Source organism: Oryctolagus cuniculus, chromosome 17 (genome assembly GCF_964237555.1).
Source record: "Oryctolagus cuniculus chromosome 17, mOryCun1.1, whole genome shotgun sequence".
NCBI classification, from domain to species: domain Eukaryota; kingdom Metazoa; phylum Chordata; class Mammalia; order Lagomorpha; family Leporidae; genus Oryctolagus; species Oryctolagus cuniculus.
In genome coordinates, this window is record NC_091448.1 from 62,490,235 (window position 1) to 62,514,530 (window position 24,296).

At 62.6% G+C, this 24,296-nt stretch overlaps 1 protein-coding gene and 1 long non-coding RNA gene across 4 annotated transcripts in view; one reads left to right on the top strand and one right to left on the bottom strand.

Annotated features, from left to right (window-relative positions):
* The window catches only part of RAI1 (retinoic acid induced 1), a 106,705-nt gene that overhangs the window by 62,048 nt on the left and 20,361 nt on the right, over positions 1 to 24,296 (top strand). The window contains exon 1 of one of the 3 annotated variants that reach the window (XM_051829021.1): positions 20,040 to 20,171. The exons of the other annotated variants lie outside the window; for them this stretch is intronic. The gene's annotated coding sequence lies outside the window, so the exon portion shown is untranslated. Of the gene's footprint in view, positions 1 to 20,039; positions 20,172 to 24,296 lie in introns of those variants that run through there. 3 annotated transcript variants of the gene reach the window in all.
* On the bottom strand, positions 17,545 to 19,960 carry LOC127485752 (uncharacterized). Its single transcript, XR_007912647.2, has 2 exons — positions 19,349 to 19,960; positions 17,545 to 18,515 (listed from the first exon to the last, which is right to left on the bottom strand). It is a non-coding gene; the product is annotated as an uncharacterized lncRNA (long non-coding RNA).

The following is a 24,296-nucleotide window of genomic DNA, read 5'->3' on the forward strand; positions in this document are numbered from 1 at the left end:
TGGTGTGGGAGGCAGGGGCAGAGAGGCTGGCTCCAGCATGCCCAGTAGTGAGGATCTTCCCACCCCTGGGTCACAGGACCTGGGCGCACGCACAGGGCGCCCGGTTCACGCCTTGTGTCTTTGTCCACCCAGCACATGGAGAGCTGGGGCCTCCCATTTTGCAGAGGGGCAGCAAAGCTCACGGAGATCTGAACCCAGAGCCCAGAGCCGCCACAGCCCCATTGGTGAGGGGTGAGGGGCCCAGTGTGGGTGCTGGGGTGCGCCGGTCCCCAGTCTGTTTTCTCTGACTGCAGCCTCCGCGGGAGACAGGGTGTCCAAGCGACACTGAGTGCCAAGGGGCAAGAGAGACCTCAGGGCTGGGGCAACACATGGGGAGCGCAGCAGCCCCCCACCCCACCACCACTTCCACCCCCAGGCTGGTCCAAGCCCACCTTCCTGCAGCCCCCCCAAACCACCCCCCAGCTCCAGGTTCTGTGGCTTCCTGGGGGCGAGGTGGGACCCCAGGTGAACAGCCCTGCTTCCCACCCACCGTGCCACCTGCTCTGCATGGGGGCTTCGTGCCACCCGACCCCCCACCCCACGTGCCCGTTCCCTCCCTGGGACCCGACAGCAGCCGGTGCCGGCAGCCCAGCCCAAGGAAGCTGGGCCCTGCCTCTTGCCTTCCAAGTGCCGGTAATCAGCCCCACACAGCCCCCGCCGCAGGCGCCCATCAAACCCGCTTCCGGAGCCTACTTGAGATACACCTGCTCGTGCTAAAAGCAGAAGCAGTAATCCATCCAAACAACCCCGGGCGCTGGGGCGGCGGCGGGAGGGGCGCAGCCTGGGCCTCCTGGAGTCCATGCCGCTGGGTCGCTTCGCCCCTGTGTGCCTCGGTTTCCCCGGTGCGCCCAAGGTGCGGCGGGGGGAGGGGAGGAACTGGGGGGCAGTGAGCTCCCAGCTCGCGCCTCCTCCCTCACCCCACGCTCGCCTCTCCCTTTCCAGAGACACTATAAATCAAACGGCTCAGAACGTAAGGCATCAGAAATTCTGAAACCTTCATCTATTATTAACGCTGACAGTAAATTCCCCCTCGGAGCGTTTTACATAGCAACTGTTACCAAGACTCGCTGGCAGAGCTGCGGCCGCAGCCCAGGCGCGGCCCATGCAGCTCCGGGCAGGGTGGCGGGCCTGTCGTTGGACCTCACCCGCCGGGCCACCACCTGGGCACCTGCCAGGCTCTCCCTCTCCCCGGGGTGGAGGGGGGAGCTGGTGGCGGGGAGGCGGAGGCGTCCTTGGCAGAGGAAGTACTGGCTTCCTGTTGAAAGGGGGACCCAGCTGCTTTGGCTGAGCCCTGCCCGAGGCTTCCTGGCCAGGCGGAGAGAGAAGGGGCCCCTGAAGCACCCCCAGGCCCTTCCCTGTGGTCGGGGATGGCAGCCGGGGAGCCCGCGCTGGCGCGCAACGCCGTGGTGAGAGAGCAGGCAGGCCCCCACCCCCACCCCCTAGACAGAGGACAAGCTGTGGTAAACCGTGACAGGGCCGTGGGGGTGTCGTCTCCCGCAGGCGGCTGTGTGCCCACCTGTCAGGCAGCCGCTCCTGGAGCGCCTTGTTTGTCTGCAGGCGGTATCTGGGCCCCGGGGATTTCAGACAAAAGACAAAAGGCCCAGTCCCCCGTCGTCATCATCGCTTCCGGTTTGGAAGGAGACAGGCGCGTCACCCCCTAATTGCAGTCAACAACAGTGATCAGTGTGTGTGTCGGGAGCTGGCTTGGGGGGGTAGCGGCCAGTGCCTGGCTGGGTTGGAAGCTTGGAGAACGGAGGGGCTGAGGACCTAGCACCTGCCAAGCCCCCTCTGGGGCACGCGGCAGCCCAGGGGGCACGTGGGTGAGAGGCTGACCTGTTTTGGTGGGAAAGAGCTTGGGGCAGGAGCAGGGCTCACGGGGTGGGTGCTGGGCCTTGAATGCCAAACCAGTCTTTGGGTGGAGACATTGGAGAACCATGGAAGGGTCGATTTTTTTTTTTTTTTAAAGATTTATTTGATCTATTTGAAAGGCAGAGCTACAGAGAGAGAGGGAGAGACAGAGAGAGCGAGCATTTCGGTCTTCTGGTTCACTTCCCAAATGGGCCACACGGCCAGGGCTGGGCCAGGCTGAAGCCTGGAGCCAGGAGCTTCTTCTGGGTCTCCGACGTGGGTGCAGCATCCCAAGGACTTGGGCCATCTCCCACTGCTTTCCCAGGCCACAGCAGAGAGCTGGATCAGAAGTAGAGCAGCTGGGACTTGAACCAGCGCCCATATGGGATGCCGACACTGCAGGTGGAGGCTTTACCCACTACGGCACAGCGTTGGCCCCATGGAAGGTTTTAAAACTGGGGAGGGACACAGATTTGAGTTTGGGGGAAAAGCATGGACGTCGCTGTGGTTCCCGGTGCCCAGGGGCCCTGGGGTGGGGGCAGCTGACGTCACAGGCGCCACTGTTGTATAGGTAAGGATAGGTTGCCCACACTGCCTGTGGCCAGCCGCTGTCTGCCTGTGGTCACTGCGCACTTGCTGTGTGCCCACCGCTACGCTGGACCAGGGGTACAGCTCACTGAGGCAGGCGGGGTCTGTGCCAGGTCAGAGCGGCTCTAGGGACTCGCTCAGACACTCGGGGTGCGGCTCCTGCGGCGGCTCTCCCCCCCGCTCTCCCGGGAGCCCCTCCGCCTGGAGAGAAACCGTCTCCTTCCTTGTTCACTGCAGGAAGTTCAGGAAATACAAGTTTGGGAGAAAGAGGCTCCCCTGGGAGCGCAGCCCAGCCCCGCCCCTGGAGCCCTGTCCGCCCCTCCTGCTGCTGCTGCACCCAGCGCCCAGCTCTGAGACTGGCGCCCAGCAGGCACTGGGCTCCGACCCTGAGGCTCAGCCAGGTTTCAGGCTGAGTCCCGTGCTTCGGAGTAGTGGGGTAGAGTTGGTTCCCTGAGGGCTTCTTGGAGGTGGTGAGCCGTGGGCCGTTACGGAAGGGAAGTCGGCGTATCTCTGTCCACTCAGCCCTCCCAAGGGCCTCCTCCTGGGCACAGCTCTGTGCTGGGCAGGGTTGGGGACTTCCACAGTGCCGCTGGGCATGGGGGAGGGACAGGCAAGTGCCAGTGCGGGGCCAGGGACCCAGAGTGGCCTGGCTTCGGGCAGAGTCGCCCACACACTGGACTGGCGTTTGGCTCAGCTCCGGCAACTCCTGGACACCGAGGGCTGGTGGCAGCTCAGTTAGCACCCTGGGGCACCCAGTACCTGGCAGTCCAGTGCCCACGCCGGGTCCCACACCGGGGGGCCCTAGCCTCCATCTAGAATCTAGGGGTGTCTGTATGCGTGTGGCGAATCCGAATCCAGAACCTGAGCCGAACTCCTGCTGTGTGGCCCTGACCTCAGTGTCCTGAGCCCTTGTGTGGGAGGTGGGATCGGCTCCTTCCCCCTTTTCTGCAGGACACGTGTGAAGTTCAAGGTGCTTTGTGTCCCAGATGCCCCTGGGGCTTGGGGTCACACCCCCAGGAATCCCATTCCCCATGCAAGTCGAGAAAGGTTCCAGAGAGAAACCCCCACCTCCTGGCCCCAAGATTTCGGGGGTTGGTTTATGGGTGTGTGTGTGGGGGGGGCTCAGGAGGGAAGCCCACCTGCCCGCAACGCCTTGGACCTTCTAGAGCTGCGTGCAGCGCCTGGCCCTTGGAGGCTGTGTGCCCTTTGCTAGCTCCTCACCCTGTGTGCTACCTGCGCCTCCGGGCTGCAGGAGGCGTCAGCACAGTGCCGGGCACATAGGCGGGGCCTACAGATGCAAGCTGGGCTGTCCGTCATCCTGTTGCCCGGGACACCCAGGGATGGCAGCGTCTCCACCAGCCTCTTAGGTCCCGGGCACGTGGGCAGCCACCAGATTCTGTCCCTGGGGCCACCACATCGTCAGCTTCTTCTGTGCCCGGGGCTGGGATGGAACCAGAGGAGGCGCTAGGTACCACTGGCCCCACGAGTAGCCCCTGCCCTCGGAAGTGGCTGACTGGGCAGCAGGGAGGGAGTCTGGACAGGTGTAGTGACATTTGCGAGGAAACAGTCCCCAGGCCAAGGCAACCAGGCCCTAGTGGCATTTGCGGGCAGGCTGGGGTGGGGGTGGGATGTCCAGAGGGTGCCCACCCCCCGCTGTGAGTGCCTCCCTGTGGCTGAGCCCTGCTGGACATTTATTTGGGGAGTTGGGACAGTAGCAGGTGACACCCCTGAATGCCAGGCTAAGAAGGCGGGGCATCGTCTCATGAGTGACAGTGCCGGGAGAATGGAAGCTGGTGGCCGCGGAGGCACAAGCAAGGGGCAGAGAGATGGGGAGGGCTCACAGAGGGGACAGGAAGTGGAGGGCCAACTCCCAGGACCCCAGGCCCTGCAGAGTTCCCAGCATGAGGGTGCCATAGAAACATTGGCCTCCTTACTGGCAGCGTGCTACACCTGGTGCGGAGTTCCCAGAATTCATCTGTGCATCTGACAAGCACAGGTCTGCTGGGGACCCCGACAAGACAAGTGGGACCCTGCCCTCCTGCGATCACCTTCCAGAGGGGTGGACAGACGAGAAGGGAACAGGGCGTTGGGGGGGAGAGCTGGGCAAGTGGTGGCAGGCGGGTGGCAGAAAGTGGGGGGGGGTCTCCCTCAGGCAGGACAGTCACGGAGGGCTTCTCAGAGGAGGTGGCTTTTGCCACCCGCAGGGGGTGGGCCCTGCAGCCAGTGGCCCGCCTTCTCGGAGCTTCTGAGTTCTGAGGCATCACAGAGGAAGGCAAACCCCCCCCCCCCCCCCGCCCCGCCAGGCTGTGAGCGGCTCCCAGTAGGCTCCTGCTGCTCCGGCTCTGTCTGCAGGGGGTGGGGCCTGTGGGCCACAGCAGGTAGAAGGGAGCTCTCCCTGCCCGGGGTGGGGGGCACACGAGGCATCCAGGGGGCCGTGCTGTGACAGCTGGGTCACCCCTTGATGAGCCCTCTCCTCTCACCCGGGCCGGGAAGCAGGCTGCTCCCCCCTCCCCTGGTGGCCCCCTGATTGGCAGTCGATGAAGGCAGCTGGGAGCCCCTCCCGCCCTGGGCGTCCTTTATCATGCGCCCTCAGAGACCTTTCTGGAACAAATGCGCTCACCCCACGCGGCTGCAGTGGGCGGCACCTTTGTCCCCTGGGAACCCTGGGATGCTCTCCTGGGTCCCCCCCTCCCAGCTTTCCCAAGCCATCAGGGAACCTTGGAAGCACTAGGAGAGAGAGAACAGGCTTTTAACTTATTTCCTTGTTTATTTGGAAGGCAGAGGTGAGATAGACAGACAGACAGCAGTCTGTGCCATCCGCTGGGTCACGGCCCCAAATGCCCACATGGATGGGACTGGGCCAGGACAAAGCCAGGAGCTGGGAGCTGCATCCAGGTCTCCCACGTGGGGGATGGGGTCCAGGAGACACAGCCAGGGCTGCCTGTGGCTTGGTGTCCTGGGGGGGGGGGGGCAGGGCTGCCTTTGAAGTCCCTCCCCCTGAGTGGAGGGCGGGGCCGGAGGTCAAAGAGCCTGTGTTTCTCCTGTCCTCCCTGGAGCTGTAGGAAATGATTGACAGCTGACAGCAGCCGGGGAGGGTGAGACGGACAGACAGGTGCAGGGTGCGAGGAGGCCGTGTGGACCAGAGGGAGCAGCCCGGTCTGTCCAGTGATGGATAAGGAGCAGGTGTCAGGCCGCCCGGGAGGCTTGGTGGGTGCAGGTACAGAAGCCTGGGAAGCGGGAGACCAGGTGCATGGGGCAGCTGCGAGCTGCCAGCCTGCCTGGAACTCAACCCACAGAGGGGCCGGCGCTGTGGCATAGCCGGTAAAGCCACTGCCTGCAGTGCCGGCATCCCCTATGGGCACCAGTTCAAGTCCCAGCTGCTCTACTTCCCATCCAGCTCCCTGCTATGGCCTGGGAAAGCAGTAGAAGATGGCCCAAGTCCTTGGGCCCCTGCACCCGTGTGGGAGACCTGGAAGAAGCTCCTGGCTCCTGGTTTCGGATCGGCACAGCTCCAGCCGTTGCAGCATTTGGGGAGTGAACCAGTGGATGGAAGACCTCTCTCTCTCTTTCTCTGCCTTTCCAATAAATAAATACATCTTTAAAAAAAAATAAAAGAACCCACTGAGGTCCTCCAAGCTGACTCTGCCACATAACAAGCATCCCCAGCCCCCCAGTGCATCTCGCATTCGCCAGGTCAGTGGGAAGACAGCTCGCTGGTGTCGCCAGGGGCCCTGGGCAGACAGGGGCAGCACCATCCAGAGAGCCTGCTTGTGACCGGGAGAGGGCCTTGCGTTCGACCGTGTGCAGCATTCCCCCTAAGGCAGCACGGGCCACCTCCACGCCGATTTCGTTGACCCGGAGTAGGGCACAGGAGGGCACTGGGGAGGAGGGGACACGCATGTCACCGTGGGCAGCCGAGGACAAGGAGTACTTGGGAGGGTGCAGAAATGGATCACACAGGCAGGCCCAGGCTCTGCGCTCTATAAACCCCAGGCACAGCCACTCCTGGAGGAATGACATAGAGGAGGCTGGGGAATTTTATTTGTTGATTTTATTTAAGTGGCCGAGAGAAAAAAAAAATCTCCCATCGACTGGTTTCACTCCCCAGGTGTCCCCCGCTCCCCAGCAGCCAAGACTGGGCCAGGCCAAAGCCTGGAGCTGGGAACTCCATCTGGGTCTCCCATGTGGGTGCAGGGGCTCAAGCACTTGGGCCATCGTCTACTGCCTTCCCAGGACACAGCAGAGAGCTGGATCAGAAGTGGAACAGCCGGGTCTCGAACCAGCGCCCATATGGGATGCAGGTGCTGTAGGCCAGGGCATTAACCCACTGCGCCACAGTTCGGGCCGCTACTTAGTTATTTTTAAACATTGTATTGATTTGTTTATAGAGAAGATAGATCAGTGAAGAGCCAATGAATTTCTTCCAGCTGAACACACTTGTATATAGCTGACATTGTGTATAACTGATGAGAGAGAGAGCCTTCCATCCACTGGTTCACTGCCCCAAATGGCCCTGCCAGGCCATTGCCAGGAGTCAAGAACTCCATCCAGTCTCCCATGGCGGGGCAGATGGGCCATCTTCAGCTTCCCTCCCAGGCCCATTAACGGGGAGCTGCATCGGAAGTGGAGCTGCCGGGACTCGAACCAGTGCTCGTATGGGATGCTGACCTCCCAGGTGGCAGCTTTAACCACTGTGCCCACCACGCTGGCCCCGGTGCTCCATTTCTTGTGACTTGGTCACGTTGTTTATTTTTTGTTGTGTAGTATTCCATGGTAAGCACGTTGTGGGGAGTCCTCATATCCACAGAGGTTATGCCCAAGACCCTCTCTCTTGTGCATGCCTGAAGCCATGCAAAGCCCCAAGCCCTGTGTCACTTTGCCTTTTTAAAAAAGATTTATTTATTTGAAAGGCAGAGTTAGAGAGGAAGAGATACAGCGAGGTCTTCCATCCACTGGTTCACTCCCCAAATGGCTGCAATGACCAGAGCTGCGCCGATCTGAAGCCAGGACCCAGGAGCTTCTTCTGGGTCTCCCATGTGGGTGCAGGGGCCCAAGGACTTTCTACTGCTTTCCCAGGCCACAGCAGAGAGCTGGATCAGAAGTGAAGCAGCTGGAACTCGAACTGGCGCCCATATGGGATGCCAGCACTGCAGGCAGCGGCTTTACCCACTACTCTTTTTTTTTTTTTTTTTTTTGGCAGGCAGAGTGGACAGTAAGAGAGAGAGAGAGAGAAAGGTCTTCCTTTGCCGTTGGTTCACCCTCCAATGGCCGCCGCTGCCAGCGCACTGCGGCCGGCGCACTACGCTGATCCGATGGCAGGAGCCAGGAGCCAGGTGCTTTTCCTGGTCTCCCATGGGGTGCAGGGCCCAAGCACTTGTGCCATCCTCCACTGCACTCCCGGGCCACAGCAGAGAGCTGGCCTGGAAGAGGGGCAACCGGGACAGAATCCGGCGCCCGGACCGGGACTAGAACCCGGTGTGCTGGCACCGCAAGGCGGAGGATTAGCCTAGTGAACCTCAGAGTCGGCACCCACTACTCTTAACATTATACTGAAATAAAGTCGCTTTCCATGGGTGAATTGTTTTATTTCTGAGATGTCCCATTTCACGTGCTGCTCACATAGGATGCCAGTGCCGTGTAGTGGGTGCCCTTGGGAGTCCCAGGAAGCAGGGCCCAGGAGCCTGGGGCTGAGCGATCCTCCTCAGCCAGCCCTGGTGTAGGCCTTCCTGGGTCAGTGACACGCTGGCGTTCCAGCTCATTCCAGCACACGTGGGTGCAGGGGCCCAAGCACTTAGGCCATCTTCCACTCCTTTCCCAGGCCATAAGCAGAGAGCTGGAGCAAAAGTGGAGCAGTTGGGACTCGAACTGGCGCCCGTATGGGATGCCGGCACGGCAGGCAGAGGCTCAACCTCCCCTGGAGCCATCGGGTCCACATGGCAGAGGTCCAGGCGCTGTGGCTGCCGCCTGAGCCTGGAGCCCAACACCTGCCCGGTCTCTGCTCAGCACCTGTGCGGTGGAGACCAGAACAGGGCTGCCCAAGGCCCTCCCGGGTCTGGCGCGCTTGGCTTTTGTTTGAAGAAGTAAGCTCTGAGGGGTGTCCCTCGGGCTGTCCTCCCTTCCTGGGATGGGAACGGTGGATTCCACAGTGCCCACTCCCGGGTGCCGTGGCCGTGGGCCACGCAGGGAAATGCATCTTTGTCACAGACGGCACGCGGGGGCTCTTTATGTAAATTGTTTCAGTGCCTTAACAGGAAGAAGAAAAATGAAGCTTTGATCAGGCCGCCGCCTCCCGGCCGCCGCTGTCACTCAGGCGCGTCGGCCGCCTGCTTCCATTAAGGAGCTGTCAGCTCTGCTCAGGCCAGAGGCCCAGGGGGCTCTCCGGGCAGTGGCTTGGAGCTATCTGCCCGCTGATGGTGGGCGGGAGGAGGGGTGTGTCCTGGTGGCTGGGTGGGTGGGTGGGGTCTCAACTCAGCCCTACGTCCTGGCTGGGCACAGCAGGCTGTCAGTGGAGCCCCTGGGAGCCATCTGTGCTGGGCACCAGTGATCGGGGCCAGGGCCACCTACTGCGGGGACAGGTGTGTAGACGGGCGGCAGGCAACATTCTCAGGGCCCAGTGTGGCGTGGTTCTTACTGCGTGGTGGCACTGAGTCAGGTTGCTCCAAGTGAGACAGGGCAGAGGTGAGGAGGCCGGAGCAGCAGGGGCCTGGCCAACCTGGGGGCTCCCCCTGGAGGTGGTGGCTGGAACCTGGCTGCAGGGTGGGACCGGATTTGTGGCCCTCTTGGGTCATGGCGGGGGGGGGGGGGGGGCAGAGTTGAGAAAAGGCCAGAGTGGCAGGTGGGGCAGGAGGGCGCCTCCCACTGGTCCCAGTCCAGAGGCTGGGCTGATGTCATATCTCCCAGCTCCAGGAAACCCATGCAGGCTTTGCCCCAGGGCCCTGCTGTTCCCAGGAAACTAGGCAGAGGTGGCCCTGTGGGTCCCCAGCTTCCCCCCAGTCCTGAGGAACCTTCCGGACCGGGCCGTGGGTGCCCCCCCAACCCGGTACCCATAGCAGCTCTGTTAAGCAGCAGTGGGTTCCACAGACTCAGAGCTGGTGGTCTTATCTGAAGGCCCACTCAGAACAATCTAGAAAACATGGAAGAGGGAAGCGGAAGTGGGCTGTAGTCTCTCCGAGGGCGTCTCACTGATGCCGGCGCTTCTGTATGTTTCTACCCCCCGAGTGTGAAACCAAGTCGGCCTCAGAGTCCTGCCCCTTACTTTCTGCGTTCTAGCCTGGGCATCTCCCCTAGGGCATAGAACAAGGCCACGAGGCCTCAGGGGCTGGCACCCGGAGGGCCTGGTGTGCTGGGTGCAGACGACTGAGGGTGGTTTCTTGGGCTGCAGTGCTGGTGCGCTCAGTACGTGTTCAGCAAAGAGGGGCTGTTGTTTGCATCATTGTACCTGGGCCGTCACAGATGTGATGAGACAGGACAGTTAACTTGGGTCGCCCTGTGGTGCTGGGGCCGAGGGAGTGCTGCTGGCCTGCGGTAGCAGTGGGGGTGGGTGGGGGAGGTAGCTGGGCCCTGGACCTCCTCCTGGCCAGGGCATTCGTGGTGGATTGCAGCCTGGGGAGCCCTTGGTGTTCTGCTGTTACAGTCTTGAGATTTTATTAAGACTCACTTTATTGATTGCAAAGGTGGAGAGACAGAGAAAGAGGTCTTCCATCCACTGGTTCACTCCCCAAGTGGCTGTGAGGGTCAGGATTGGGCCAGGGAGGAACCAGGAGCCAGGAGCTTCATCTGTGTCGTCCATGGGGTGGCAGGGGCCCAGGCACTGGGGCCATCTTCTGCCTTCCCAGGCACATGGGCAGAGAGAGTTAGAGAGAGAGAGATCTTCCACCTGCTGGTTCACTCCCCAAATGGCTGCAATGGCCAGGGCAGGGCCAGGCCAAAACCAGGAGCCGGGAGCCTCATCCAGGTCCCCCACGTGGGTGGCAGGGGCCCAAGGATTTGAGCCATTAGTCCAGGGAACATTAGCAGGGAGCTGGATTGGAAGTGGAGGAGCCAGGACTCGAACTGGCGCCTATACAGGATGCCGGTGTCACAGGGCACGGCTGAACCCAGTACGCCGCAATGCCAGCCCCATTTCCATGTTCTTTTCAATAGGATTCCTTGCAGTGGTTCACAGAACAGCCTGGCTCGGTGCCCGACACACGGACATGCTGGGGAACTGTGGGGTGAAGGTAGGGGCCAGGCACACCCCACCCACGCCCACCCCCTACTCAAAAGAGAACGCTGGCTCCTGGGGAGGCCAGGTGGTGTCTGGACGGTTGTGCCAGAGAAGGCTAAGGGCAGGAGCCGTCTGCATGGAGTGCCAGCCAGGGCAGGAGAGCAGAGCAACCAGACACCGGGGCTAGAAGCGAGCTCCAGCGGGCTCTCTGCTGTGTGCTGGGCCCGGGGGGCAGTGCCTGCACTGGGGATGCAAGCCGGAAGTCCTCCCGCACGCACGCGTGAGGGCAGAGAGGGGCAAGACGCCAGGCCAGCTGGCGTGCAGACGGCCTGACAGTTCAGGGAGCCGCTTACGGTGGCCGTGGGAGGCCTGGGTGGCAGCCACGGAAGAGGTGGGGCTTGGGGGCCACCTGCACACGCAGGGGATGGGGCCTCGGGATGGAAGGGGCTGCCCCCCCAACAGCTTAACAGAAAAGGAAGTAGAGACGGGAGGAAGAAGACAGTGCGGCTACCGTGTCCCGGGACCAGGTGGCCCCAGGCCAGAGGTGCTGGGTTCCAGTGAAAGACAGTGGATAGGGTGTCCCCCACCCCATCCCGGCCCTGTCTTTTAAATATCACGTGTCTGCCCTTGTAGGGGTGACCTTTGGCCTAATGCAACACCACCCCCCTGCAACCTTACACCTGCCCCTGGTCCACGCAGCTACCAAGGATAATCGCCCACAGTCAGTTGGGGGGATTGAGGCTGTGAGAGGTGGCGTCGGTCCACGCTGGGATCCACGTGGAGCTAGGTGGGTCTCCAGGAAGCTGCAGGAGCTTCCGAAGGAGGCGGACGCCACAGGGGGCCACCCAATGTTAAGTGTACGGCGAGGGCGTGCCACATGGGGCTGTGTGGGACTGGGGTGGGAGGGAGGGGAGGACTAGGAGCTTGCCCATGGCAAGTACTCCTGGAATTCCTGGCAAGGCTGGACTCTGAAAGTGGCCACCAGGACGAGGAAGGGTGGTCTGATGGGAGACCCCAGCAGGACTGGGCTGGGGGCAGGGTCCGGGGTGCGGGGTGGGGGGTGTTGGAAAGGCCTCAGGGTGCCGTGGGCATGCTGGGTGGGGGAGAGATGGTGGGCTTTGGGAAGGGGGACCAGGGGATGGGGTTAAGGATGAGTGAGTGACACGGGGTGGGAAGAAGAGGGAGATGTGGGTGCAGCTGGCAGGGGGAGGGGAGAGGCCCCAGGCCTGGGTCTCCCTGGGTGAAGCCTCCGGACAGGGCCAGGGTACAGGGTCCTTGTCCACCTACGAGGAGGTGACAGCTGGTCTTCCAGAGGGCGGTGGGGCGGCAGAACCTCAAGGACAAAGGCAGGGCAGGGGAAGCAGCCTGTGGCTGGGAGCTTAATGGCCCCGAAAAAAAAAAAAAAAACATAAAACCGGAGAATTATGGGGAGACATAAACAGAGCTGTCAGGCGCTGGCCGCGGGGAGACGAGATGCCGGCGGCCGGGCTGGGGTCCTTCCTTGCGTGTGCATAAAAAAGACAGAAGTTATAAAAAGGAGGGAGATTAAGGCCACGCCAGTCGACACTCCCTGCTCCACGCCTGGGCTCCTGCCATGCCTTTCTCACGCCCCCCCCCCCCCCAGCCGAAGCCCCAGCCACAGGCCAACCCCGGGGGCCCGGCAGAGGGGCCTGCCCGTGGGGGTGGGGTGGGGCGGGGAGCCCAGGCCCAGGGGTGGGGGCGGCGCCGGCGCTGACAATTTATGGGCACTCACGTACCCTGCCATCTTCATTTTCGCTGCTGCTGCTGATGTCATTAGCCAAGCACTAATGGGCTTAAATTTCACCTTAAACCATCCCCACTGTCCTCGCAGATGACAAACACCCGGCTCTGGGAGCTGCCGGAGCAGAGCTGCCCGGGCAGGCGAGCTGTGAGCTGGCAGCTGCCCCTCCTCCTCCTCCTCCTCCGCCCTTCCTCCTCCTCTTCTTCCTCCTCTTCCTCCCTCCTCCTCCTCCCCCCTCCTCCTTCACTCCCCTCCTCCTCCCCACCTCCTCCTCTCCCTCCTCCTCCACGTACCCTTTGGGGGCCTCCATGGCCTGGGGGACTTGGGGTCAGGAGAATTGCTGGGCCACAGGAGGGGGTGTCTCTGGGCCCAAGGAAGAACAGGGTTGAGGAAAAGTTGGGGGGTCAGGGGCTGGGGGAGGCCCTGGCATGGCATGGCCCTGGGGGAGACAGCAGCCTTGAGGCCAGTGACCCCCCCAATATGAGGGCAGGGCTGTGCCCCTAACCCAGGCATGGTGGAGAGGGCCCCTATGGGAGCCCATAGGGCTATGGGAGCTACCTACACATTTCTTTATTTAAAAAAAAAAAAAAAAAGCCTTAGGGAAATGGTGTTTTGCTCAGACAAAAATAGCAACGGCTTTGCTTGGGGCTGGGGTTCGATTCATCCATCCGTCCACTCATCCATTCACCCATCCATCCATCTGTCCGCCCACCCACTCCAGCCACTCGCTGCCTCCTTCACTGGACCCACGGGGCTCACACAGGCATGTCCCCAAGGGGCTGATGGGTGCCCCCCCACTCCGCCCGAGAGGGGTAACCCAGGAGCTGCTGGGGCTGGGGAGGGTTGCATGGACCTGTGGTCCCCTTAGTGTGTGTGTGTGTGTGTGTGTGTGTGTGTGTGTGTGTGAGAGAGAGAGAGAGAGAGAGAGAGAGAGAGAGAGAAGACAGGAATAAAGGCAGAGCCGCCGCGGACAAGCCGCGGGCTGCCAGGGGTTCCTTGCTCGTGTTCGCACATGTCCACAGTCACTGCCAGCCACTGCCTGTGTTTCCCAGCGAGGGGCAGGTGCCCCCGAGGAGCCGCCGCCGGCTGGGGTTTATCTGCCATCAAAGCCGGCCAGTAGGGGGCTGGTGCACAGAGCCAGACCTTTCCCATGGGAACCTTCCAGGTCCCCTGCGCCCGCCTTTCATCACCGAACTGGGAGTGTGCCTCTGTAGACACCCCACGGTGGACACCACGTACGCCCGTCTCCCCGTCCCAGCCTCTGAGCCGCCAGACTGTGCGGCTGCTTTTGCCCTCTCTGGGACCTCAGGGTGTGGACCCTGTGGGGCTGTGGCACCCTCCGGGGGCTGTAAGCCAGACTCAGGGCGGGGGGGGGGCGGTTGGGGGGATGTGTGCAGGAGGCTTGGGTGAGGCCCCTCCCCTCTGCTCCGATGCTGGCATTTCTAGAATGCCACCTGCTTTTGCTGTCCACTTTGGTCCCGCCCCCACGCTGCTCAGGAAGAGAGATCCTGCCGCCTCCTGGCCTCCACGCCCACCCCGTCACCGGTCCCTCCTGCATCCGCACAGCCGTGAGCGGGGTCGCTCCTCCCCTCCCTTCCCCTCTTGGGCTCCCCACTGCCCCCACCGCAAAGGCTGTGAGCTGTGCTGGGGCCCACGCCTCGCAGGCCCCTCTCCCGTCTTGGCGACGGACCCTCACAGTCGGCTTGCGAGCCGAGCCGTGCCTTGCTCTCATTGCCCCGTCTCGCTCCCTTGCTGCCTGGTCCCGGCCTTTTTCCTCTCTCGCTCTGTAACTCTTGCACAATCCTGGGTCTCGGGTAACAGGTCACTTCCTCCGGGAAGCCCCTATTACCAACCAGTATGATTTGGGGCCCTTTCCTGTGCTGTGGCTCTTAACCTGCCTTTTGCAGGCATCTCTCTCTCTCTCTCTCTCTCTCTCTCTCTCTCTCTCTCTCTTTCTTTCTCTCTCTCTGGTACATTTACGTATTTATTTGAGAGGCAGAGTTACACAGAGAGAGAGAAAGGTCTTCCATCCACTGGTTCACTCCTCAAATGGCTGCAACAGCCAGAGCTGGGTCAGTCGGAAGCCAGGAGCCAGGAGCTTCTGCCAGGTATCTGACACAGGTGCAGGGGCCCAAGCACATAGGTCATCCTCCGCTGCTCTCCCAGGCCATAAGCAGGGAGCTGGATTGGAAGAGGAGCAGCCGGGACATGAACCAGCCACCATATGGGATGCTGGTGCTGCAGGCAGAGGCTTAGCCCACTACACCGCGGCCCTGGCCCCTGCAGGTGTCTTGAGCCCATGGCAGCCCCTGGCACTTGGTGAAATAGTTAGGCACACTGTAGCTGCTTTATCGGATGGCAGATGGATGGACCACGCCATCTGAAAGGAACCAGGGGTGCCAGGAAATAGGGTCATGAACCTTGGGCAAATCCTTGCCCTCTGTAACGTGGTCTGCTCATGCCTGGGCTAGTGTGCTGGTTCAAGGTGAGCTGGGGTGAAGGCACAGGCCCCAGGAGGCAGCTGTCAGGCATCCCACAGTGTGCCTGCCCCCCCCATCCCATCCAGCAGAGCATCAAAGCCTCCCCCTCCCCATTCTTGGCTGTACCCTCCATCTTGCCCTGGGGAGCAGACTCAGAACCAGCCAGGCCAAGTTCAAGTCCAACTGTTGCCGCCCCTCCCCGGTTGCACTCCTGTGTACAGTGGGGGTGCTCGTGTGTTCTCAAAGTTTCTCTGGGGGATGGAAGAAGGGCTCAGCCCACCAATTCCCACGGCCTCCAAGGCTGGTGTGGTGGCGTAGCGGGCCAAGCTGCTGCTGGCGACGCCTCTGCTGCATCAAGTCCCAGCTGCTCCACTTCTGGTCCAGCTCCCTGATGATGGCTCAAGTGCCCGGGCCTCTGCCACCCTCCTGGGAGACCCGGATGGAGCTCCTGGCTCTTGGCTTCTGCCTGGCCCAGCCCTGGCTGTTGCAGGCATTTAGGGAGTGAATCAGCACTTGGAAAATCTCAGTCTCTCTCTTTGCCTTAAAAAAAAAAAAAAAAAAAAAAAGCCCCAGACCAGTGTTCTGGCTTAGTGAGTTAAGCCGCTGCCCACAACGCCAGCATCCCCTCCAGGTGCCGGTTCAAGTCCTGGCTGCTCCACTTCCGATCCAGCTCCCTGCTAATGTGCCTGGGAAAGCAGGGGAAGATGGTCCAAGTGCTTGGGCCCCTGCACCCACGTGGGAGACCCAGAAGAAGCTCCTGGCTTCAACCTGGCCCAGCTCAGGCTGTTGGGGCCATTTGGGGGAGTGAACCAGTGGATATAAGATCTGACTCTCCCTCTCTGTCACTTTGCCTTTCAAATAAGTAAATACATCTTTTTAAAAAAAAAAAAAAAAATCCCTCTGGTTGGCCTGACGGGCCACAGCCACCCCCAGTGCTCCCTCCTGGGTCTGTGTATCCAGGCAACACTTAGCCCTGGGAGCTTCCTGACCTCAGTCCTCACCCCACTGCCACTGTCGTATGATGCCAGGCCTCGGGGAGTGTGACACAGGCCCTCCGCTCTCTACAGGCTGCTCCTCAGAGCAGGACACGTGACGTCTGTGTGGGCACTGCCCGGGAGGGGTGATGACAACGCAGCCCTGTTTTCTCGTGGCCCCTTTGGAAGGCCCAGAGAGGTGGGGTGACTCACCTGAGGTCACACAGCGAGTCAGCAGCGGGGCCTCTGCGGACAGGGTGTTCTTTGCAAAGACGCCCCTCTGGACCTGGGGTGGAACAGAATCCCTCCCCACGCCTCCCTGTCCAGCCAGACAGCCAAGGCTGCTGCAGCCCGCGTGCCAGCCAGGGAACACAGATGGCCAGCCCCTGCTCCGCTTACTGCCCGTGCTGGGAGGGTGTGTCCACCCACCCAGGCTGCTCTGTGTCCTTGCAAGGAGCTCCTTCCTGGCCCTCCAAGGAGGAACCAGGGATTTTCCTGAACTTTTCCATGTTATAAGAAGTGCTATAAATATTTACCTTCTAAAAGTAACAGCTAACTTACCGCGCCCAGCTCTGCCCAGAAAGCTCTCATGTAAATTATCTCATCAGCCCCCCCCCCCCCCCCCCGCCATTCCCACCCCAGGGGCATATGCTTGCTGTCTTACTGCGGGGATTCAGATGTGGTTCTCTGCTCGCTTCCGGGGCCTCAGTTTGTTCATCTGGGAAATGGGGCCATGATCTGTATCTTGTCTGTTGGCAGGCCCCGGGGTGAGGGGTGGCTGACTTGGCAGTCAGCCTCGTCCCATTTTGTTGACACACACACACACACACACACAGGCCAGCTCAGCAGCTGGAAAGTAGCAGCTGGAGCCCAGGCTAGAGCCCAGAACCGGGCCATTTTCTGTAACCACTGTGCCTAGCCTGAAGGGCAGATTTTTTTTTTTATTCCTAGAGGAAGTGTTGAAGCCTCTTAGGAGGGTACCTTGTAATCAGGGCAGAAGGCATAAAAAACCCGCACACGCGCGTTTGCTCCGCGCCGTCTACACTCTGCTGCTGTTCACACAGCTGGAAGACTCCCCGCCAGGTGGAATTCCCGAACCTGTTTCCCATGTCCCCTCCCAACGGACCTCCGCTTACGGGAGCCTTTTGCTGCTGCCTAGGCCGGTGCCCTTAACAGCGCTCTGCAGATGTAGTTCCCCTCGGGGTCCTTGCTCCTCTCCCCTCCCCGGCCCAGCCAGACTGGGACTGGTCTTTGCCTTACCCCCCCCCCCCACCCGGGGCAGGTGCACAGCACCCTGACAGTACCTTCTCTGCGCCAGGCAAACCACAGGGGCTCTTTCCCTTAGGAGATCCTCCAGGGGCCAGGCATGTCGTGGGAAGCGGGCTGAACTGGAAAGAGCCGAGTCCGGCTCCCCCCACCGCCCGCTGCGTAACCTCCCTCAGTAGGCGTCAGCCCTGCAAGGCCTCAGCCTAGTGATGCCCGGCCCTCAGATGCCTGCTCCGGGGAAGAGAAGACGTGTGCAAGGAACTACAGAGAGCTAAGGGGAGATCAGCTCTCCCAGCTCCCTCCCTGCACCAGTGGGGGTGTGTGTGCAGGGTAGGGGGTAACCAAGGCCTCCAGGGGACCAGTGATGGCAAACTCAGCCGCAGGAAACCACTTTTTATCCGTGTTGCTGCCAGGGAGCGAATACCCAGTGCAGAATCTTGAGGGTGGTGGCCCAAGCTGCTGCCGGGCCACGGGTTCTGAGTCCAAGGGGCTTGGGGACACAGAGGCAGGATCCTGGTCCCGGAGGGGGCCCTTCCCGGAGCCTGGCTCCCAGGAGCCAGCAGAAGCAGGAGTCCCCGAGGGCTGAGCTCTTCCCGCAGGAGTTGTGGTCCGCAGGGCTGGGCTGGGAGGTGCTTACTTAGCGCAGCAGCGCCTGGGGAACACGCAGGCATCCCGCAGCTGCCTCTGGGGGCGGACCTCACTGCAGTCCCAGATTTGAACCCAGAGCGCATTTACAGGATAGGCACAGGGCCAGGTAAGAACACCCCGTACCCCCAAAGCCAGACCCTCCCCCAACCCCTGCACCCAGGAGCGCTCACAGTGGGCCAGTCTGCCTGTCATGAATCCAGAGTTGTCGCCCGTGGAGGAAGAGAGCTCAGCCTTGGGGGTGGGGGCTGCAGCTTCGCAGAACCAGGCGGGTCTGGGGTCAGGCCAAGTCCGCCTACGTCCAGCTGGACTAGGCCCTCTGCCCCCAGATGCCGAGTGACTGGGAGGCAGCTGGGAGGGGGTTCTAGAAGGGTCTGACAGTAGGAGAGACTATGCAGAAAGTAGTCTGCTCTCCCTGGGCCAGACACGAGAGCTGTTGGGACCGGCTTGATTCCGGGCGCCCCGGTGTTGGCGTGGCGACTGGGACGAGAAACCAAAGGCAGATCTCGTCTGTGCGCAGGAAGCTCCCCGGGGCAGCTCCAGGTCCTCCTGGGGAGCAGTGCAGTGGCAAGGTGGCCCCTCGCGAGGCCAGTGCTTCCGGCCACCAGGCCCCACCCGGAGAGAGCTGGAGGTGGGTGGTGGTGGACCAGTGGCTGTCCGTCCCAGGCCGGCTGTCAGTGCAGGCTCCCAGGCAGTGGTGCAGGTGGCTGTGGACCGAGCAGAGCTGTTAGGCCCTGAGTGACATGTGTCATGCATTTATCAGACACAGCGGGGGGAGGGGACCCTTGGTCTGCAGCCCCAGGAGCCGACCCCTCAATCAGGGGGTTGATAACGGGGCAGCACGCAGCTGTCTCCAGCCTCCCACCACAGGAACTCCCCCCATTCCTTTTTTCTCCCCCCCTGTCCCAAGCAAAGCAGTTGTCTGGAGTTTTCAGAGGGGGAACTGGGACCTCAGGGTCCCCCATGCTTATAATGGTGTTTCCTGGTGCTTGTGCATAGGAGCCCCTGGGCCACCTACCTTCCCTGGGACACCCAAGTGGAAGCCCTACCCCGCAGGGCCCCGAGCAGGGGACCAGGGAGGACCCCCAGAGGTGGAGTGTGAACTGGGAAGTGGGGTCACCCCATCTGCCCCACCCCCCGAAGGTCAGAATTAAGTCTCCTTATGTAGGACAGCAGCTCTGGGCCGGCTGAGAACTTTCCAGATCTCAGGGAGGCCCCCAGGCCAGTGGCTGGCTGGCTTGCTGGCTTGGAAATTGGGGGGCAGGGGGACCCCCTGAAGAACTTCCCCCTGCCACGCCCTGCCCTGTTGGCCCCCTCTCACCTCCCTCTGGGACCTGCTTGGCCTGCTGGTGTGGGGAGGGGCCTGGACCCTCCTGGCTCCAGCCAGTGGCCCTGTCCCCACCACTATACCAGAGGCTGCTCCCCTTGGGTGGGGGACCCAGCCTTCCCACCGGTCACTCCCCACCCCCACCCGCCACCTCCAGCTTGATTTGCCCAGCCCAGCCCAGCCTCAGGGGTCTGTCCCAGGTTTTCCTGGTACCTGGACTGCCCTTTTGTCGTGGGGTTGACATGTGACACTCCCCCCACTTCAGGGGCAAGATGGGGCTGCCCTGGGGTGTCTGTGAAGGGACAGCGGGTTCACGCAAAGCCCCCCCCCCCCCGGGGAGTGCTTCTGTGCTGTGCCCTCCTTTGGGGGCAGGGCGGGGCTGGGAGGCGGTGTGGAGAGAGCAGGGTAATGGGTGCAGCCGTGACCTTCCTCCTGGGAAGGAGGGCGCGCCAGGAGGAGGGGGTAGAGAGAGAGCTGCTGCTTTCCGCGCGCCCCCGCCCCCACCCGGGCGAGGGCGCTGGGACGGGTGGGCTCTGCCCCGGGAGTTGTGGGTATGGCGAGCCCGGATGCCGTTTAAATGGCGTGTTTGTTTGGAGCGGTTCGGGGAGGAGGACCGGGGTGGGGGGCGGTGAGCGCAGGCAGCGCCCCGCTTGGCGCCGCCGCCCTGGGGTCCGCGCGCTGGAGGCCAGCACACGACTGCAGAAGGGTGGGCGTTGAGGCGAGAAGGCCAGGGCCCCGAGCTGGGGGTGGGTGGGGGCTTGCCGCCCCGGGCCGGCCGCCCCCCTTGGGCGGGCGGGAGAGCGGGAGCCGCCTCTCGCAGCCACTCTGCGCGCAGGGTGGGAGGGAGAGCGGGAGGCAAGGGGGGCCGAGAGCGCCGGGCTCCCCGCCCCCACCCCACCCGGTTCCAATATTTCGCAGAAAGGCACGCGGCTCCTAATCGGTCCTTTCCAAGCTGCGATTTAGCCGCGCGATGCCCGCGCAGGGGCGGGGGCCGCGGGCCGGGGGAGGCGCTCAGAGTCCGGAGCCGCGGCGCGAGGTGAGGAGCCCCGCGTCCCCGGCTGCGGTGGAGCGGGGCGGGCGGGCTGGCGGGCGCGCAAACCCGAGAGGCAGTTATAGAAAGGGGGGCAGGTTAAAAATAACCGTCTCCGGCTGGGAAGCTCGCGCGCGCTCTCTCGGCTCGTTCGGTGCCAGAGGACTCCAGGGGAGGTGGCGTTGGGGAGGGCAGAGCGGGATTCCCCCTCCTCCGCCGGGCGGGGTGCCCGCCCGCCCGCCTGCCTGCCTGCGCGCCGCGGCTGCACGTGTGCGGGGCCGCGCGCCCTCTCTGCACCCGGCCGGCGGGCGCCCCCTCCCCAGGACCCGGGCGCATCTGGCGGCGGCCCCCGCCCGCAGCCTTGCGCGGCTGGAGGGAAGCGCTCCATTATTCATTATTTACGAGCGTTAATAGGTTTGAGGCAACCGAGTTGGTGGTGGTGGGTGGGTAGCGGGAGGCGAGGGCGCCGTGGGGACCCAAGCCTTAGGGAGAGGAGGGGGTTGGGGCCGCGGCGCGGGGTCGGCCGGGCTGTGCCGCGCAGGGCTCCGGGAGGGGACTGCGGGGCCTTTGATTGCGTCTCGGCCTCGGTCCTCCGCGTCCTCGCCCTTCCTGAGCCGCGGGGAGGGGGCTGCGGCCCGTACGCCCCGCCCTGCGCGGCCCTCGCCGCCGCCGCCGCGTCCCCGACGCAGCCTCGGCCTCATTTATCATCATCTTTGGTCAAGTGGAGTGTGCAAAGAACAGCTGCTTCACTCGGCTGACTTCCGAGGGCGGCTACTGCGGGAATCTGGGAGATGAATGATGGGGGCCCGGGGCGCAGCCCCCCTCCCCCGCGCCTCCGGGGTCCCCGCGCGGGCGGGGGGGAGCGGCCAGGGCCGCCGGGCCCCCGTGGCCAGGGCAGCGCCCCCTCCCTCCCTCCCGGCGGAGCGGGGAGCGGGGGGCGCCCTTGGCCGGCGGAGCCCGAGGTCGCCGCGACCTTGCCGGGGTCAGCGGGTTGCGCTGCGGAGGAGGCGGCGCGGCGTCTTTGGTGGCGCTTTCGGGATTGGCGCAGGCGGGGGCGGGGGCGTGAAGGGGTGGTGGTGTTGGGGGGGGACGCAAATAGAAGGTGAAATTTTACCTGCCCCCTGAGGGACTCCTGCGGATTTTTCTCTCGGCAGCGGCGGGCGCTCTGCCTTTGTCTTACACGGCTGAAACATCTGTTGCAGAAGGGCGGCGCGGCCGCAAACAACCCCCGCACACCCCCAGCCGCCCCCACCCCCCACCCCCCAGCCCGGCCTGGCTCCCGGCCCCGCGGCGCCGCCTTCGCCCTGCGGGAGCTGGGGCGCACCACGCAGCCCCCTGCCGCAGTGCGCGCCCCCGCGCCCCGCCTGGACAGGGGCGCCGTGGCCTCGACCTGGGTAGGGAGGTGGGCAGGGGGCGCTTGCGGAAAGGGTTAACGGGCCTCCTCGCAGCCCCTAATTGTCAGCTGCGGCCCCGCTTCGTTTCAATTACCCCGAGCAGAGACTGAATGCGCAATTAACAAAGTCAGCTCGCCAACTGGAAAGCCGGCCCCGCGCCTGCACGGAGCGGAATACTCCACCAGCTGACTCGGGCTAAGCAATTTCCTGCTCTCCGTGCTCGCTCGCTCGCGCTCGCTCCCAGCCCCCTCCTCCTATCCCCCCTCCCTTCTCCTTAATAATAAAATTATACCAAGCAGTTTGCGGTGTGGCAGGCGGCCAGAAAGGCGTTTCTTTAAACGCCGCCGTCTCACAATTAGGCAGCGAGAGGATTTGACACGCCGCGGCGGCCTGACAGGCGGCTTCCTCCCCTGGGGGCTGGGGGGGGGGAGGGAGGGAGGGGCGCCAGTTCCCCCGGCTCCCCCAGGTGGAACTCGGGCTGTCAGGACGCTGCAGCGAGGGGGTGGCTCTGGCGGGGGCCGGGGGGCAGCAGGCGCGCATTCCGTGACTCCCGTGGGAAGCCTTGTTCCCCGCCTCCCTCCCCACCGCAGTCTGGGTCTCAGGGCTGCCGGGTGGGGGGTGGGCAGTGGGGATCTCGCCCGGCTGGGCCTCTTGGATGAGTCACTGGCCCTCTCTGGGCCTCTCTCTCTCTGCAGAATGAGAGATTTGGTGGAGACTGTGGCTCACTGCTGTAGGTGGCCCCAGAGTGGGGTCAGGAACAGCCAGGGAGACCCCACCGCGGCCTCCAGCAGGGGTGATGGGCCCCAAAGGCACACAGCAGGGGGTTGGGGGGTCGGGATGTAGGGAGGGTGACAGCGCAGGGCTGCATGGGGCTGGTGTCCGGAGGACCCACCAGTGGACAATCGGCTGAGAGGCAGGTCCAGAGAATGTGGCAGAGGGGAGGAGCGGCTGCGGCTGCTCCCACACAGGAGGCCATTGCCCGGCCTTGTGTGGTTAGGCCCTCCTTCCAGCACCCCCCACCTCCCATCACCTCCCCTGCCCTGCCCCTATCTCCCGCGTGCTTGCGGGGCTGGGGTGGGGTGGGGGTCACTCCATCTCAGCCACTCCCAGGCAGTTGTCATGATGTCTTGTCTGCTTTGTGGCATCCAACCCCGGGCCCCATGGGGCCTGTGACCTAAGCAGACGGGTGCCTGTGTCCTGGCCTCCGTCACCATATCTGTCTCTGGGTGCCCTAGGTCCCTGGCGAGGTTACAGGATGCACAGGACACAGAGCCCGGTTGCCCCCCCCCTTACCCCTCCATCCTGTCCACCCATCCAGCCCTCCCAGCAGCTGCCAGCACTCTCCCAGGGGGTGGGGGCTGGGCTTGGAGCCCAGGATCAAAAGAAGCCTGGTCCTCACCAGGCCGTGTTCTACTGGGGCAGCTTGGGTACCATGCACCATGCTAATGAGTGCCATCAAGGTGCCTGCCAGGACCCCAAGAGGGTGCCCCCCAAACCGGCCTTGTCCCTTGTCTGGGGGCCGCCCCCAGGGGCCGAGGAGCAGCCCAGAACTGCCCCTGCTCTCCTCCCAGCACACTGAGTGGCTCCCATGTACCCTTCAGCACCCACTAGGCACCCGGGCTCCTCAGAGCGGGCGTCTGGTGTAGCAGTTGCGGCTCCGCTCTGGTTCCTGCTTCTTCCTCTTCCGCGAGTGTAACCTGAGAGGCAGCTCAGCCAATGACAGCTCAAATCTTTAGGTTTTGACTCCCCACGTGGGAGACCTGGGTGGAGTTACTCCTGGCTTTGGCCTGGCCCAGCCCTGGCCGTTGCATGCATTTGGGGAATAAACCAGTAGTTGGGTGCCCTGTCTTTCAAATTAGAAAAACAGAAAAAGCAAAGTTCCAGCCCCACAGGGCCTCGCCTTTGCAGGTGCAAGGTTCAACCTGTGACAGTTACAGCATCTCTCGACCACAAACAGGCTCTCTTAAACCTGGGAGTTTTTTTTTTTTTTTTTTTTTTTTTAATGTATGTATTCCAAATAGAGTGACAGATTTTCCATCCGCTGGTTTATGCCCTTAAGTGGCTGTCATGGCTAGGGCTGAGCCAGTCCAGAGCCTGGAACCTGGAACTCCATCTGGGTCTCCCACATGAGTTCAGGGGCCTGGGCACTTGGGCCATCTTCCGCTGCCTTCCCAGGCTCATTAGCAGGGAGCTGGATCAAAGTGGAGCAGCCGGGACTCGAACCCATGCTCATTTGGAATGCCGGCATCACAAACAGCAGCTTAACCTGCTGTAGCACAGCACTGACCCTACAGGGATTTTAAAGATTTATTTATTTGAAAGTCAGAGTTACACACAGAGAGAAAGAGAGGCAGAGAGAGAGAGAGAGCGAAACAGGTCTTCCATCTGCTGGTTCACTCCCCAAATGGCCGCAGTGGCTGGAGTTGAGCCGATCCGAAGCCAGGAGCCTCCTCCAGGTCTCCCATGTGGGTGCAGGGGCCCAAGGACTTGGGCCATCTTCCACTGCTTTCCCAGACCACAGCAGAGAGCTTGATTGGAAGTGGAGCAGCTGGGACTTGAACCAGCGCCCATATGGGATGCGGCACTGCAGGTGGAGGCTTTACCTGCTGCGCCATAGCACTGGCCCCCTCACAGGGATTTTAAAAAAGGGAAAAAAATCTTTTTATTTGGTTAACAGTTTTTTAAAATGGGAAGTACTCATTTTTTTAAAGTCCTTATTTTTAGCTTTTTTTTTTTT